This window comes from Mauremys reevesii, linkage group 2, assembly GCF_016161935.1.
Source record: "Mauremys reevesii isolate NIE-2019 linkage group 2, ASM1616193v1, whole genome shotgun sequence".
NCBI lineage: Eukaryota > Metazoa > Chordata > Testudines > Geoemydidae > Mauremys > Mauremys reevesii.
In genome coordinates, this window is record NC_052624.1 from 239,182,113 (window position 1) to 239,199,718 (window position 17,606).

The 17,606-nt window shown below is 39.0% G+C and overlaps 1 long non-coding RNA gene across 1 annotated transcript; it reads left to right on the forward strand.

Annotated features, from left to right (window-relative positions):
- The first annotated feature begins 288 nt into the window (after positions 1-288).
- LOC120399316 lies at positions 289-13,634 on the forward strand. The gene is made up of 3 exons (XR_005595085.1): positions 289-387; positions 1,250-1,336; positions 12,412-13,634. It is a non-coding gene; the product is annotated as an uncharacterized LOC120399316 (long non-coding RNA).
- Positions 13,635-17,606: the final 3,972 nt, after the last annotated feature.

Sequence of the window (17,606 nt, forward strand, 5' to 3'; positions counted from 1 at the left end):
TTCAACTCCCCTCTGCCTCTCGCCCGCGCCCCTGCCTATGTGTGTGCGCGGCGCGTGGAGCTGGGGCGAGAGGCACCTGCTTGGCTCGCGCCGCCGCCGCCGCCGCGCCGGCTGCTCAGGCTCCAGCTCCTGCCCTGCCCCCGGCTGCGGGCTCCAGCCTCCTGCTCGCTGCTGCCGCCGCCGCCGCCGTGCGAGTGAGTTGGGCTGCTCCAGCGGGGCTAACCCCTTCCCCCTGCCTGCGAGTCAGCCCGGCTACGAATCACGTGTCAGCTGCCTGAGGCAGAGACTAGAGAGGAGGGGAGGGGGGGAAGCGCCTCATTCCTTCTTCCACCGCCATACTGTATTTTATAGTAACTCATTTTTATTCCTCTCTTTTACTCCCGCTCGGTGAGTACCTTTCCGCTGACATTCTTGTCCTCCTTTTTTTGTCCTGTTTTTTTCTTCCTTTTTTATTTTTCTTCTTTTTTTCTTCCTCTTTGATTATTGTTTCAAGGGATTTGATCCTTTTTCTGATGACAAGTTTTTTGTTTTTTGTTTTTTGTTTTGTTTTTTTCTTCTTCTTAGCATGCGATGGTTACTAAACTGTGAGCAAAAGGTGCTGCTGGGGCTGGGAGTCACTGGGAATTGAGCAATGCAATAAAATTAAGACTTGCCAGTCCAGCAACAACATATATAAATTTACTATCTCTAGATCTAGATATGCAACTGGTTTTGTTATGGCACGAGAAAAGAAAGCAATGTGAAATATGCGTTTTTTAAAAGATGAGGAAAAAGGCATGTTTCTAACTCTTTTGCAGAGGATTTTTCCAGATGTTGTTTTGATGTTTTTTTTTATTTTTTATTTTTTTGGTATATAGATGTGAATTGCAAATGCATTTTACAGCAGTGTTTACAAAGAGTTTGTGATCTTGCAATACTGGTGCAGGCCACTGAGCAAGATGTTAATTTTATTATTTTTGGTTGTTGTTTCCTTTTTTAACAATCGGTGCAATCAGCAGTTTTTTCTTCTTTTTCTTTGATGCCCGTTTATAACGTGAAACTTTTCTTGCAGCTTGTTAGAGTTGATCATTTTTAAATACTTTTTTCTCCTTAAAAAAAAAGCCAAAAAAAATCCAGAGCAATGATCGTTACTTTTGCACATTTGACTTTTTTATTCTTTTACCGAGATAATTTTATTATGATGATTATCAGGATGATGATGATAGATATGCACATATATACAAATAAATACATTTTAAAATGATGGCAGTGGAAGGTTTTCCTGGAGAATGAAGTGCGGTTTGGTTTCCTTGTCAACGGAAGATGAAGTGAACAACTGAACATCTCCCCAGTGCAGGTACTTCATCTCCTTGTAGGCGTTTCCACTCTTTGTAAATTACGTTACGAGAATAATCATAATTATTATTAATAAAAATATCTCAATCCCTAGCTAAATATATGTCCTCAATGAAATGAAGACGAAACTAAATTATCTGCCTCTTGATCGCTCGGATGTGTCCAAACCACTGCGCTAATTGAGCCCAAGTCGGTTAAGATGCGTGTGATAGTTTATGTACAGTACTATCCTAGACATGCGGGTAGCCAGCTGACAAACCTGAATGGAACCGTGAGATGCAAGTTATGAGCAGGGACGCTTCTAGGGCTTAAAAATAACGGGACTGGATTGTGAGTAAGAAGGGGTTTGTGTGTGTGTGTGTTTAAAAAATGCCCACTAGAAAATCTTAGGTGGCTGTGAGAGAAACAGTAGCAGCAATCCCTCAGAGGGGCTGGCTCACTGCCATATGAGCTTGACACATATTCCAAATCCATAAGGATAACAAACCCCCTTATTTCCAATTCCTACCATTCAATTAACAAGGAATAATCAAGGCAGCAAGCAGGTCGTCTCTGTCATGTTTAGCTCATTGTTGAATAATTATGAGCAGATGCATATTTTGAGGTGTTTCCTTTTGTTTTGGTGATTATTAATGCCACGGTCTGCCAGGGAATAGGAAACAGTTACTTTCCGTGACGGTCACTGAGAGTTCAAGATTAGGGAAGCAACTGTTACTTTGCTTTAACAGCACCTAAACTGTTCCTGATTTAGAGACAGGATATTGGTGCACTGAAATATGATTTTGAAAGATTTTTCCAACTGGGAGTTTTCCCAGAAAGAATAGAGCTGAGTGTTTTATCAAAGTTGAGATGCTGAATACTTGGATCTGCAGTGGTCTGTATGGTTTGCTTTATTGTGATGGTGCTGTTTAGTGTATTCTCTATGAAAAGATTTCAGGTATTTATAACTTGGGTCATAAAAATTTGCTCTGCATTTAAGCATTGTCTTTTAGGGAATCCTTTTTTTCTTTCCAGATGTAAAGAGAAACTTTTTGTTTATTTTTCATTAATAGGAATACAAATGCATTTGGAAGTTAGAAACTTCAGACACATATATATTCTTGGAACTCACAAATACTTTTCTCTTTTAAACTAAAAAGTTTTTATCCAAAGTCTGTAATGTGCACTCATTCTGTTGGATATATTGTGAAACTAAACCCAATACATTTTAGTTATCTGGCATGGGAAAATAACTATTATACATGGCTGGTGGGTTTTTACAACAACAATGTGATTAGAAAAAAAAAACCCTAACACATAGATTTAATTTGCAATTGGGTCAATAATCCATCTTTCAAAAAGTCACTATCTAGATATTTATATGATAGATTATAATACTTTCTTTGGAGTAGTTACAATCCACTGGATCAATATTCCACATTTTAAGAAGTCCCAGACCTCTGCTTTCATTTATTCTTGGAAGGGTTAGATTTTTATTAGTAACTGTTGGTAAATGTCTATTTCACCATACACACAAACTGATGAAAAAATATTTCCATTGATGGTAATCTAAATCTGTAGATATGTAATGTAAGAAAAATACGGCTTGAGAAATTTTTAGAGTTTGATTTAAGGATATTCACTTTGTATATTTTGAAATGTGATTTTGACAATTTGTGTTTTAATAGTTATAAAGCTTTAACTTTACTGTCATTATTATTGCCTGAGCTCTCCATTGTTTGGCCCTCCCACAATTTCCTGCAACTGTAAAAATTTAATCAATACAAATGTAAAAATTCTAAAAGTAAATAATGATATTATTTATTGGAGTTATATTAAAATTGAATTCTGCTAAGCCTATTTATATTTCCATATTTCAGATTGAAAAAAATCTGTGAGTACAAAATAGTGATCAGCACGCTATGCACTACTTTCCCGCCTAGTTTTAAATTATATTTTTTTCAGTTTTTTGTAAAGTTGAGGGGAATGGACAATAAACCCAGAATTCTTAGTATTGGTAAGGTGTTTAAACAAATAAATCAGGCAAGTAATTTATGGACCAACATTCCTTTGGCCCATAACTTGTTTGTTTTTCTGGGCAGGTGTGAGATATCAGTAATTTGTAGTTGCTGACTATGAGTAAAATCCTGGTCACTTAATCCTTCCTTGAAATCCATGATAAAAAATTTTAGAAGTGCACTATTAGGGATGCCCAAGTGGAGTGTACAGAATACCCATTGCATGTGCACAAGTCTGGAACTGATGTGCACACATACCTTTCATGTGCACAAGTAGAGGTTGTATTGAATATTTTGCATGAACAACTTGTGTATGCACAAAACAGCATATGCACTTTTAATAACAGCGGCCAAGGAGCTTACTGTTGTAAGGAGAACAGTGTTTGGCTCTGTATAGGCTGCAACATCTATGCACAGTACAACTTAATTGAGAATGCTGTATCAAGCTCAACTTGAAATTTCCATGCTTCTGATGCTTTATGTCATAGTTTAATGTTATTGAAAACAGGATTTTGTGTGTTAATTTGCATTCATGTTTGGAAAGCCACCAATATAAATACTGTACAAGACTAGTAATTGTTCAATTATTTTCAAGATATCAAATTTTATAAATAATAAACTAGAAAAATTTAAAAATGGACATCTGATTAACTGTGTTATTACCTTTGCCATAACATTTGCTGCATTCCCTATGTTTATAATGGGAAATACTGCTACTAATATAGTAATTTTAACTTCTGCAAGTGGTACATGTCCAGGCTTGAATATTATCTACTTTATATTTTAAATCTCTCCTCTGATATTTAAAGGGAGGTGAGAGAGTTAATCTGCTTTTACAGAAATTTGTAAACTGAAAACATTGGAAAGCAATTGTTGTTTTGTTTTTCACCCAAATAATAATTTTTCAGTACCTACTGAATGAAAATCTGACTAGTGAACAGCCTGACTTTACAGGGTTCTGGTTGCCCTCAACATCCGATGAGCACTGCGTTAGAAATAAGCAATACACAGGATATTACCCATTCTAGGGCTGGATGATAGAAGCAAATAATGGATGATAGAAGCAAATAATCCTTTCCCCATATCCCAACACTGGGGACATTTTTTCACACAACTCATTTATTTCCAGTAGCTACGAGTTTTCCATTCTCCCTTTTTTTCTATTCATACAACTAAGGCCCTTTGGATAATGTATTGACCAGTATGCATTACCATAATAGCGTCCTTCTGTTTAGCATGAAAATGGAAGTTACTTTTTAAAACAATGTTTCTAATCACAGTTTCTTCTCAAGATACTTATTTCCTAGATTCTGTTCTTAGTCATTGTCCTAAAAAGCAGTACTTCCTATCAGCCATTAACAGGCTAGTTCTGTCTTATAGCAATTTTTTTTCCCCATTTAACTCAGGCCAACCATCAAAAAGTTCACAAGATAAACAACATAACACTAAGTAAAAACTTTGCAAGATATTTAAGGGCTTGATTCTGCCCCCATATATGCATGTATAATTCCCATTGACTTCATTCGCACCTGCCCAAGGACATAGATGAGTCCTTCTTATTTTTAATTACAGTTTGATTTTTTGAACCCAGATTGAAAGTGGCCTGTTTGCTAATGAAAAACAGTCATCTGTGTCTTTGTGAATGTGGGTACCCAATGGAATACATTGTAACCCAGTGGATAGCCTTCTTCAACATAAGTCTATCATAAGAAAACAAAAGAATATCTAAATAAATGGACATAAATATTATGACACCAATTTGTTTATCTGCTGAAATTATTTTATGATTTTTGAACAATCACTCTATTTAGCTAGTTTCCAAATTATTCTTTTAGGCTCCAACATTGTAGGTGACATAAATAGCTTGCCTTTCCAAGCAATGTCCAGAGCTAGATTCAGAAATGCCAACTCTAACCCTTAAAAATACTTTTCAGAATGTATTCATGGGGGCAAGTATTTATTTATCTATAAACGTCCTTGTTGATGAGGCAGAGCAAAATAGGCTCAGTTTTCCTTTAAGAAAGTCCAACTCTGAAGAACTGAGCATGAAAAGACTTATGGCAGAAGTAGCATTCACAACAGGAACATGTTAAAATCAGTGAGAACTTGAAAAAGAGCACAAATAGATGAGAAAGAAAGGGAAGGAGCGAGGATGTTGAATAGCGGGAAAAAAGCAAGGAAAGTTTGGAGACAGCTATTTTATAGACCATAACTTTTTGGTTATGGTCTATAAAATATAAAATAAATATAAAAACTCAATAGAGTGTGTAAGAGATATCTTAAATAAAGAATGACCATGCCTTTTTATTGCTTAGTGTAGCTGTAAACAACTAATTATTCAGAACTCTGTAGCCCTAATCCTGCAAATACACTGGAAGTAATAGTATAGGGGTAAGTAGCCAGTTGCACTACTTGTGTGCATGAAGTGATTCACCCATGTGAATGTTTGCAAGATTAGGATCCAGAAAAAAGAACACTGCACGTTAGAGGTGATGTAAAACTCAGCATTATAGTATGAGAAGGTAGTCAGCTGTATAGATTTGTTAGGTCACAGATATAGACTCAAAGTATTGTTGCTCAATTTGTGGTTTTTGCTTTGTTTTGATTTTTGCTTTAAGTGATCACTGATGCTACTTGTTCTTTTGTTGAACACTGCATACATTGAGTTATTTTCCAACTGATATGCTGTGCAGTAACATTTAAACAAATCTCATTATTTGTTAGTCAAAAAAAAGTCGAGGTAGTATTTCAAACTCCTCCACCTCTTAGTTGATCTTTCTTATGCAGCTGAATAGATTGCATCATTTTTACTCACGATTATTTTCTTGTCATTTAGAAATGTAGTTTTAATTTCAATAATTAATTTAATCTTTTAGAAGCACTTGGACTTTGATTTTGGATCACTTTTCTGGGAAGTATTATTTTTGCACAATTGAGTGTGATTTTCTGACTCTATGAGTCATGCACCAGCAATTAAAACAAATAATCAAATTGCCCTTTCAAATTACTAAGCAAATTTCAAGTTGCTAGGCACTAATACAATTAATTTGTTTTATCACTGTAAAAGCCTGGAATGTATTTAAAATAGATGTATATAATTACAGGTAATTTTGGCCTGATACAGTTAGTAAAATATTTAACTAATCAATTAACCCTTAGTTCTTACATAGTTATTATACCAACATTTTTCTTTTTACAGGAATAGTATCTGCATGGTTACCCACTCCCAGTTCACACACTCCACTGTGAAAAGCTGATTGATGGCTAAAGTTAAGTAGAAAACTCTGCAACCTTTAGTGCACGTGGTTTCCACTGGTTGGAGAGTTTTGTACAGATTGCAGCAGGGACAGGAGCTGAGGTCTCCAACCTTGGGATATACTAAAATCTGTGTGGGTTATATTATGGATCTCAAGATTTCCACTGAGGATCAGGTTATTCAGCCAGAAAGCCATACCCTTTATGGTATTCTCTATCTGTCAAACTTTCATTTTACATCAATCACTATGGATGATATTGTAGCCCCTTGGTCCTCCCTATTATCAGACTCCTTTTAGAGCCGTTCTGCCATGTCAATGTCTGGCACAAGGGGACCTGCCCTGTTTGAGATTTCTAGGGGCTGCTGTGCTATAAATAATAGTATGGCCACAAATCTAGCCTCTGAAGCATTTAAAGGGGCAGAGATGGAACCCATGGAAATTAATTCTGACAGAGACCTCTTCATGAGGATGATACTAGATAAAATGGTGTTGTTCGGGCTCTTTTCTCTCACTGCCCAGTCATGACCCTTTTACCCAAAATCTGTGGAGTGCTGGTTCAATGAGGTTTGCATAGAGGGACTTTACCAAATGATGGGAGAACTGATGTCATTTAGGTTACCTCCAATTATTGCTACCTCCATTAAATTGTACTCTAGTGAATCCATGCAGCAATATGAGCACAGGAGATACTTTGCTTCAGCAAGAATGAGGTCCTCAGGGAAAAAAATGGTCACAGCCTCTTGACAAACCACAGATTATAAAGGCAGTACAGAACATACCTGTCGATCAAGAAGCAACATGGATCTAACAGAACCTTGATACTATTAACCAGTTTGGTGAAAAGCAGGCCCCAGGCTTCTGGAGGTATGCCTACACTACACCTGGGAGCAAACCTCCACACACAATCACACTAGCAGGGCTTGAGCTACCATGCTAAAAGTAGTGGTATGGGCATTGTGGCTTTGGCTCCCAAGCCCTGGGTATCAGGTGGGCTGGAGAGCACACATGCCATACCATTATTTTTAGCATGTTAACTCGAGCCCCGCTAGCACAAGCCTGTCTCCTTTGGCTGGGAGGCTCGCTCCCAGTTTCCGTGTAAACATACGCTGAATGTTTCTGTGACCAGGAAATATTCCTGCAATCTTAATTTGGTTGAATCACATTCCATTTTATTTCTTCTAGATCATTATTGTGATTGGACACTGGGTCTGTGTAGTGTAAGGTCAAGAAAAAGGAGATAATAGGCCAAAGTGGAATATTAGTGGGATTTTTACATGATTATAACAAGTCTGAATTTGGTCTGTAGAGCAGCATATTATATTGACACTCAAAGCCAAAAATGTCTCGCTCTCAGCTAAGAGCTTCACATAGCTATTCAGTGGCTGACATGTCAAGTGAAACAGAGAACTTGTAAACTGAAAATGGTGGTATTATGTTTTGAGGACATCCTGTGTACATGGTAGTTTTTATTTTGCTTTCAAGTGTTTTCGATTTATAAATCCAATCTTGTGGAAGCTATTTGGATTTGTTTTAGCTGTGCTGTTTGATATTAGAGTTGTTTAGTATTTAAAATACTAAAATGTTTGCATCATATTAAGCATTCATTTTATCTCAGCAATAGTGATGAATTAAATCTAGGAAAAAGTAATTCATGAGTTTGTCAAAGCTTTTTATAAATACCTGGACAATCACACGAGGCCTCATCCAAAGAGGTGTTGAGCACCTGCCGCTCTCAGTGAACTTTGTGGGAGTTATGGCTATTCAGCACCATGATTCCCATGGTATATAGTAAGTGTAGCATCATGTTTCTAATGTTGCGCAGTACCCAGACTGTAAAATAAAAAGCTTCTTATGACAGAAAAGAAGGAAATTCCTGCCTAATTATAATACTGAAAGAGCCTTTTTACTTAAATATTTGAAAGGATGGAAGCTGTTTAACACTGAAAAAATGCTCTGTGCAAATAGTCACTGTACATGCTGTATAATACTATGTGGTTACCATGTAGGTACAATTAAAAACAAAACACTTACGTTCAGGTGCCTATGAAAGGGCTTGATTATATCACATTGTAAGTGTCACCTTTTAGGTCCAATTCTGCTCTTGAAATTCCCATTGATTTAACTGGGAGTAGGCTTAGACCATAAATTAGGAATGCTCTTAGTGAGGTCAGTTTTTGCCGTTCTCTAAATTGGATAAATTCAGGTCAGTCTTTTAAAATGCTGGAGTGGGAGAGCGGAATCATTTCCCTCACTATTGATTCTGTTTTCCTTCTGCATGCAAAGCTTCCATTGATTAAAATGGGGGTTCTACGTGGAACAACTGAAAGACTGGCTTCTCCAGATGTATACATGTAAATCTTATGAACAATTAATGAAATTTATGCCCTTTGAAAAGAAAATGTACCCTTAAGTTTTGGTGTTACTGTCTCATTTTTGCCATGCGGGATAATTCTTCAATGTAGCAGCTGCTGTTATATATTATTATTGTTATTATTATAACACACAGTGGCCCCTATCATCAGAATTGGTACCCCAGGGTGCTTTACAAATAAATACAAAGATATTGCATGAAATCCTAGCCCTATTTAAGTCAGTGGTGAGGAAACCTGAAAAATGTCCATATAAACTGTATTCACTGAAGCTCTTTGTGGTGGTTCCTTGTCCAACTGGCTGGAAGAAAAGGGATTGCTGCTCCTTTAAAGAATCCTCTTACAATTGGATAGTACAGGGGAAGGAGAGCGAAAGTGTACAGCGATGGAACAAGGAAGAACAGGAAGCAGTTGGAACAAGGTGGTGGTGCTGGAGTGGGCACTAGCCTTCCTACTGTTTGGAAGAGGTTCTGGTAGTTATACCCATGCAGTCCTGGAAAAGCCCTCTTTTGAAAACTGAAATTTTGACTAAACAAAATCTTTTGCAAAAAAGTATCTTCTTTCTGTGGAAAATTGCAGTTTTTGTCAAAAGATTTTGGCCAAAAACTGGAATGATTTTGGGTTTTGAGTTTTTGGTGAAAATTAAAAAATCTGAATGGAAAATTTTGAGGAAAAAAAGGAAATTTCCATGGGAGAGAGGAGAAATCAGACTAGCTCTAGCCAATGGCTAACCTCCCTTTAGTCCCAGTGAAGTCAGGATTTCATTCATTGTTCCTTCCCAGAAGAGCTTATAACCTAAGGCCCTGATATTGCAGTAAGTTCCACCACCCATGAGCCTGCACAAAAATCCATTTACTTCATATAATGGATACAAAGGGTCCACCTGTAGGGAGCTCACAGTGCCTGAGAAAAGAGGCAAAGTACTAAGGGTGTGAGGAGAGGAATATAATCAGATATATACAGTTAGGATATAATGATATACAGTCAAAATTTTTAAAATTCATGAGTAGATAAAGTAAGTGGCAAAAATCCCCCTCACCCCCTTGACTTAGTTATCATTAATTGCTCATTTAAGCAAATTCCTAGAATATTATTGACAAATGGTCTTACAAAGTCCATTGGTAAGTGGAGGATTTAGATCAGTATCCAACTGCAGAACTGTAGAGCCTGTCTTCTGTCATGGTACAATGGCCTTGCTATGAATACCACTAACTAGTATAGTATGATGTCATAACCTATTGCAATACAATGTGAATTGAATCCAATTAGAGATAGCGGTGAGATCCCATCAGCAGTAAGATGAACTGTGACGAAAAATAAAGAGCTATTATAGCTCATAGATAATATGGAGTCCTGTTTGATTGCAAGGGTTTGGCTATTGATGTATGAGTGTCTGCAACATTTTTTTGTAGGATTTTAAAAGAGTGATAAAACTATGTAAATAGATTGGGATTGATGTAGAACTTTGTGAATTCCGCAGTGCAAATTCCTGTAAGGTGCCTGAGTTGACCACACTTTTCAGCTGTCATCACCATTATGTAATTATGTAATTTAAATTATACTGTATAGTCCAAAGTACTATAAGAGGAAACATGAATCAAGCTAGTAAAGTATATAGTTCAGTATGATATGAATAAGAACAAAACATGGTATGTCCTGAGTTAATTCCCAAAATAGCATAGTGTTATTCATATTCTAAAATAAGGCACATCCAGTGTACTATAACAGCCATATAAACGTGGTATTCATTAAGTCAGAAATCTGATTGATTAATAAGACTCAAGAGACATAGGTTGGAGCTCACAGTGTAAAACATTCAAATAACCATTTCCTAAGGGCAATAGAGTGTATAGTTACAATATCATGTACGCACTTCACCAGATTAGGAGGCACTTGGCCTTCATATTTATTCTTCACAGTGTATCTATATATCTACCTTAAGGTTTTGTACTGCATATTGAAATTGTAGTATCTGAGCACCTCTTACATAAAATAGCCTGGTAATAATGAATTCCTTGGAGGAATTCATGGAGTCTCTGGCTTGTCTCCCTTTTTTGTATTATGCACCTAAGGCACCATGGCTGGACAGCATGCTAATATATCTATTGCTAACACTTCTAATATCATACATTAGTTACAAACAGAATGTTTGTCATTGGAATATAAGGAGCATGTGGCATAATGCATTTTCAGTATATGAAAGTATACAACTGCTGACTGAGCTACTAGGTCAGAGGTGGGCAAACCATGGCCCACGGGCCACATGCGGCCCACAGGACCGTCCTGCCCGGACCCCGAGCTCCTGGCCCGGGAGGCTCTCCCCTGGCCCCTCCCCTGCTGTCCCCTCTCCCTCTCAGCTCACTCGCTCCACCGCCAGCGCAATGCTCTGGGTGGCCGGGCTGTGAGCTCCTGGGGCAGCACAGCTGCAGAGCCCAGCCTGACCTGGTCTCTGTGCTGCGTGGTGGCAGTGGCGTGGCCTGGCTCCAGCCGGGCAGCACGGCTATAACGCCACCAGGCACCAGTGCTCCAGGCAGCGCGGTAAGGGGGCAGGGAGTAGGGGGTTGAACAGAGGGCAGGGGAGTTTGGGGTGGTGGTCAGGGGGCGTGGGTGTGGATGGTGGTCGAGGGGGACAGGAGGATGAATGGGGTAGGGGTAACGGGGGGAGGGCAGTCAGGAAGAAGGTGGGGTTGGATGGGGCGGCGGGGGGCAGTCAGGGGCAGGGGTTCTGGGGGCAGTCAGCGGACAGGGAGAAGGGGTGGTTGGATAGGACAGGAGTCCCGGGGGGGCCGTCAGGAATGAGAGGAGGGGTTGGATGAGGTGGGGGGATACAGGGGCGGTCAGGGTACAGGGAGTGGTGTTGTGTGGATGGGGCAGGGGTGCCGGGGGAAGAGGCAGATAGGAGGTGGGGGTCCGGCCCCCTCCCCTAACTGGCCCTCCATACAATTTACAAAACCCGATGCAGCCCTCAGACCAAAAAGTTTGCCTGCCCCTGTACTAGGTAATAGTATGACATATGAGCCAAATTCTGCCATCACATGTCATAAGGTCCCATTCTGCAAGCTGCCTCTGTGTGAGTAGATAATCAGTAGGGCTCCAAGTGGATGCAAGGGTCTGCCTATGCAGAGAAGCTTGCAGAAAATTGTTAATGCTCCGATTCAGGACAGCAATTAGAGCAAAAAGCCTAAGTGCTGTCCTGAAATGGGATATTTTCTTGAATTGGGGCCTAACACAATAAGCAGAAATTTTAAAATGGGTTCAGAAATTCCTGGTACTTGGTCAAAATAATAATGAATCTTGTAACACTAACCGTAACCACAAAGTTACAGCAGGAACTATTTTCACTGCCTAAAAAGTGCCATTTATCAGAAAGGGAAAAATGCATTAAACGTTGTTTTATTTAACTGCATTTCTGAACCCATTTTATCTTTTCTTTGTAATTTTTTTTTATTTCAGACTTGCTGGACCTTCCCTCCTGCTCTGGACCTCTCCCCTGGCGTCGGCACAGCTTAGAAGGATGAAAGAAGAGGAAGCAATAGGAGAGGGATGGAAGAGGGGAGAGGAGTAAAAGGAGGAGGAGGGCAGCAATTGAAATGGAGAAAAATTCAACAGCGGTTCAGTTAAGGCTTAAATAATGAAATGTTTATAAGATCCCCTCCTACTGACCTTTCTGGGTCATTGCCCTCTCCCTCTCTGTCACCTTAGTTTTCATCAGCACTTCAGCCACAGCAGCCTCGCTTTTAATTTTCGCTTGTTATTATCAACAACAAAACAAACAAACAATCCCAGAATGCAGCACCCTGCTTACAGACCTAATTTCCAGGGTGGTGGGGTTTTTATTTTTGTTTTTTAGATGAAATACGGTTACATTGTTAAGTATGCAAGTCAGTAGGAGTACTGGCATGATTAAGGACTATTTCTGTGAGTTACGTTGGGACTAGATTTGCAGTTAGGCAGTCCTAACTTGCATCACTGTTGCAATGGCCCCTTATGTGCCATTGCAGGGGTGCAGAACTGCTGGGCTGAAAGGATTCCACAGCCATGCCTCCTCCCATGCTGATGTGCCCCTTCCTCTTCAGGCCCACCCCTATCTGGAATGCCTCCTGCATAGTAGGGCTGCTGCAGGAGGAATCACAATATTAGTAGAGACAGTACTCGGCCTGGAGGACTCCTAAAATGGATATTTCCTGAGTGGGGGGAAAGGGGACTTACATCTGTCCTATCCCTCCTTTGCACCAGACTATCTAGCATAAAGGGGCCATAGGGCAGTCATTGAATGGGTACAAAGGCAACTGACAGTAGCAAGTTTGCAGGCGTAAGCCTTTATACTGGAAGTGGTAAAAAATTCCTGATGTTGTATTTCAAATAAAAATTGAACATGGTTGTAAGTGAAGTTTTTTTGTTTTTCACATCTAGCCCAACAGGTGCTGGTGGAACTGGTCCAGAGCAGAATGGTCAGGTCTGAAAGCCTAAAAGGAATGTTCATGACCTAAGCAAACAATCTTTTTAATAATAATGCGCGAGCACACACACATATACACATACACACTTGTTAAATAAAAGTTTGAGGGAATAGTAACTTCTTTTGGTGAATTTGTTAAAATATTATTATTTAAATAAACTTTTTCATTTTATAATTTCTCTCCACTTACAATGTAAACATGGACTCTTGTCTCATACATGACTCCATATTTATAATATTTATCAGTAATAAATTCTCCATAGTGTACTGGTCTTAGTGCTGAATTGTTTCCTAAATGGTATGTTATACTACTAAATCTCATCGACAATAATTCAGTATGGTACATAGAATTGGCAAAATCCTACCTGCTTTATACATACAAGTAGTTGTTTTGAAGTCAGTGATCTTATTGAAATCTATGTGACTGCCCATGTAAGTAAGATAAAGGAAGATTTGATCCATAGGGTCCAATCCAAAGCCCTTTGAAGTTAGTGGGGAAACTCCCATTGACTTCAGTAGGCCTTGGGTCAGGCCCTTAGTCCTGATGCCCCCCTGCAGTTTCAGCAGTGTTGTAGAATAACACATTACAAGTTATCCTATAACTTTGTGCCTTGTTTTGTAACTTTCAACTTTTATTTCAAAATGCAATGAAATTGCTAAATACAGTAGTTGCCATTTCACTTTAAAATGTAACCTTCATCCATAATCATCAGTTATTTTTATGACCAAATGCTTTGTATAATATTACACTACCTTCAGAGCTGTTAGAAAAGAAGTTTTATAGCTTGGAGGAATGGTATTGGCACCTTGAAGATATGAACTTTTGATTGAAACTTTGAAAGGCCACAACTTCTGATAGGGCAGTGCATTTTGGGGGGTGTTAAATTTATACTTATTTCAAATCAAGTGTTATTATTGCCACTGGAATTTGTAACTGAAACATGTTAGATGGCCTCAAATGTAACTATAACATGTATAAACATTAACAACATTAACATTAACAAACCTGTATCAATAAGCTTGGGCCAAATTATTTTTTTTACCAAGGTGCCTAAAGCCAGGCATCTACTGTAAATCCATAATTAGGCACTTACATAAAAGCAGCTCGATTTTCAGAGGTGTTAATCACCCATGGCTCAGACTGACCTCAGTGGGAACTTTCAGAGGTCAGCACCGCTAAATAAAATCCAATTATTTATATTTAGATGCTTAAGTGTTGGAGCTAATCAGAAAACATTTTTTCTGAAAACTTTCAATTTTCTCAAAAGTTGAATTTTTCTTACCAGTTCTATTTACTATAGATTAAGATGCCTGACTGTACGAATTCTAGTTTGAAAATGTTTTAATATATTTTTCCTTTAGCAATATACCCTGTCCACTGAGGAGAGTTACATTCTTTCAATTGACTTGAATTGGGAGTTAGATTAGACCCAAAAGATCCTAGTGTACTCTGCCTTTGAAACTTATAAAATTGGTAAAATTTCATTTTAGTGCGTATGATTCTTTTGCCATTACATCGACATTAGGGGTCAGATGCTGCTCTCATTTATAGTTGTGCAACACTTTGACATCAATGAATTGACCTCAGTGGGTTTGCACTGAGAACAGAATTTTGCCTGAAGTCATTACCAAGTATGGCTTGCTATCAGTCATTTCTCAATATGGTATTACATACTGTAAATGTCAAAATATAATAAATAAAGAAAATATAATGTCCATTATACCTTCTTAAAATAGTCAGTCTTACCCCAGTGTGGTGCACTGTTTTGTTGTAGCACAAAGACAACGTGGTACATGTCTAAATAACAGTATCTAAGCAGATGATGCTATTTCCAGTAAAGTCTATGAGAATTTTGTTATTGATTGCACTGGGAACAAGATCAGGCATCAGTTTTCCAATATGGTAGGATGTGGTTCGAATACAAATATGGTGTAATGTATTATTTCAGTAGAATAGACAATATGATATTGGATGACTCAGTAGTTCCCTGGGTGGAAAAATAGAAATGAGATTTAATTAAAAATATGTACTGCTGTTGCTGCTAGTTAATGATATGGTGCACATTTTGTCCAATATGCTAAAAGTGTGGTATGAGTAGGGTGCTATTTGCTAATCAATAAAACAAAGTAAAGGATGATGGTTCAAGAGTGTTTAGTCCGGTATACTTTAATATTATGAAATCAGTTCTCTGTTAAGTAAGATACATATTGGGACAAAGCACAGAGCTTTACGAAACATTGCGTAATATCTACTAAAATCATGATTAACACCATAGAAAGGAATCTACCATACATTAGGGCATGTCTACACTTAACTGTGGCGCAATCGATCCAGCGGGGGTAAATTTATCACGTCTAGTGAAGGTGCGATAAATTGAGCACTGAGCATTCTCCCGTCGACTCTGGTACTCCACCGGAACGAGAAGCATAGGCGGAGTCGATGGGGGAGCTTCAGCAGTCAGCCTACTTCAGTGAAGACACTATCGTAGTAGTTCTAAGTACATCAATTTCAGCTACATTATTCACGTAGCTGAAGTTGCATAACTCAGATCGACTCTCCCCCACCACCACCAATGTAGAACAAGCTTTAGTATGCAGTGAAAAGGGATAACATTTTCAGTTGCTTAGAATTTTGCAAACCTTTAACCATTTGGACTTCCAGATGTCTGGCTCAGTCTGAAATGTTTTGGAACATTTCAGCCAAAATGGAAATGGTTAATTTCTAAGAATGAGGCTAGTGAAAAATATACATTTTTTCCCATTTTAAAAAAAATCTGGTGACCTTTTTTTGTGTGAGAAACTCTAGCATCTCCATTCTTTGGAGAAAGGACTTGAAATTTGGCAAGGGGATGTCCTTTTCTGACGGGGGGTGTTTTGCTATTCCCATGAAAATTTACCTAAACTTAGCCAAATTACAAGACTTTGAAAAATATCAGTTTTCACATGCTAAATAGAGACTTGCTAGAGCATCTCAGCTAAAAACAAGGAGGATTCCATTTAACTGAGTAATGTTCCAGCCCACTGGGTCCAGTCACCAGTAGGAAGCTGCCTCATTTGAATGCAGCGAGGGCAAGAGCCAGACCTCCATTAGTGGGGGTGGGGAGTAGATTGGGATAAAGGTCCTGTGTAGGGGGGACTGGCTGAGACCGAGGGAAACTGATACTGGGAGTTGGTGTCGGGGAGAGTGTGAGGGGGAGACTGGGGCTGGCTGGGCCAAGAGAGTGAGACTTGGAACCAATAGGGCAGATGGGAAGAGTTGGAGGGGAGCAGAGACTGACAAGGATCAATGGTGTGGAGGAAGAATTTGGACTGTCAGGGAAAGAGACTGGGACAAGAAACTTGCAGAGGAAGGGAATGAAATTGGACAAGGACCCCAGGGAGCTGACTGGGATGAGGAATAGAGGCAGAATGGGGGCAATAACTGGAGGCTGAGAAGAAAGACAGATTTCACAAGAAGCCCAGAAGAGGGGAACTGGGACTGGCTGGACAAGGAGACTGGAACTGGGGTAAGAAGACTGAGGAGTGGAGAGTGGGACTGGCTAGGTTAGGAGACTAGGACTGGGATGAGGAGCCATGGTGAGGGAGAGACAGGACTGAGACAGGGTCAAGTTGGAGAGGACAGGGCAGAAAAGATCAAGCTTGGGGGGAACAGGCAGAAGAGTCTGTGACCACTAAAACACATTTCCCTCCAGAACCTGGAATGAGAGCTAGGATTCCTGCATCTCACCATTCTTCTCATGTGATCATGTAAATAAAGACTATTGTAATGCATATACACAAGGAGAACAATTAAGGTTACACTGGCATTTGATAACTTTTGAGTGCTTGACTTTGAAATCTTAATAATGTCCTTTTAACATATTTCTGCATATGATATATAAATCATATATGTAGCTATACTGACCATATACACTGCAAACTTTACAACAAGCTGTGAGATATGATATATAATCAAACACTATAAAATTGGATTTATTTATAAACTGTTATGGAATGCTCTACTGTAGGTTTTGAGTTCCTAACAAACAGTAGTCACAATCCCTCTGGGAGGTAGAGAGTGTTATCATCTGCATTTAACAGAGAGAAAAACGAGGAACAAAAGATTAACATATGACTTGTCCAATGACTAGTCCCACTGAAGTCAATAGGAGTTTTACCCCTGATGTCAGTGGGGCCACAATTTCACACA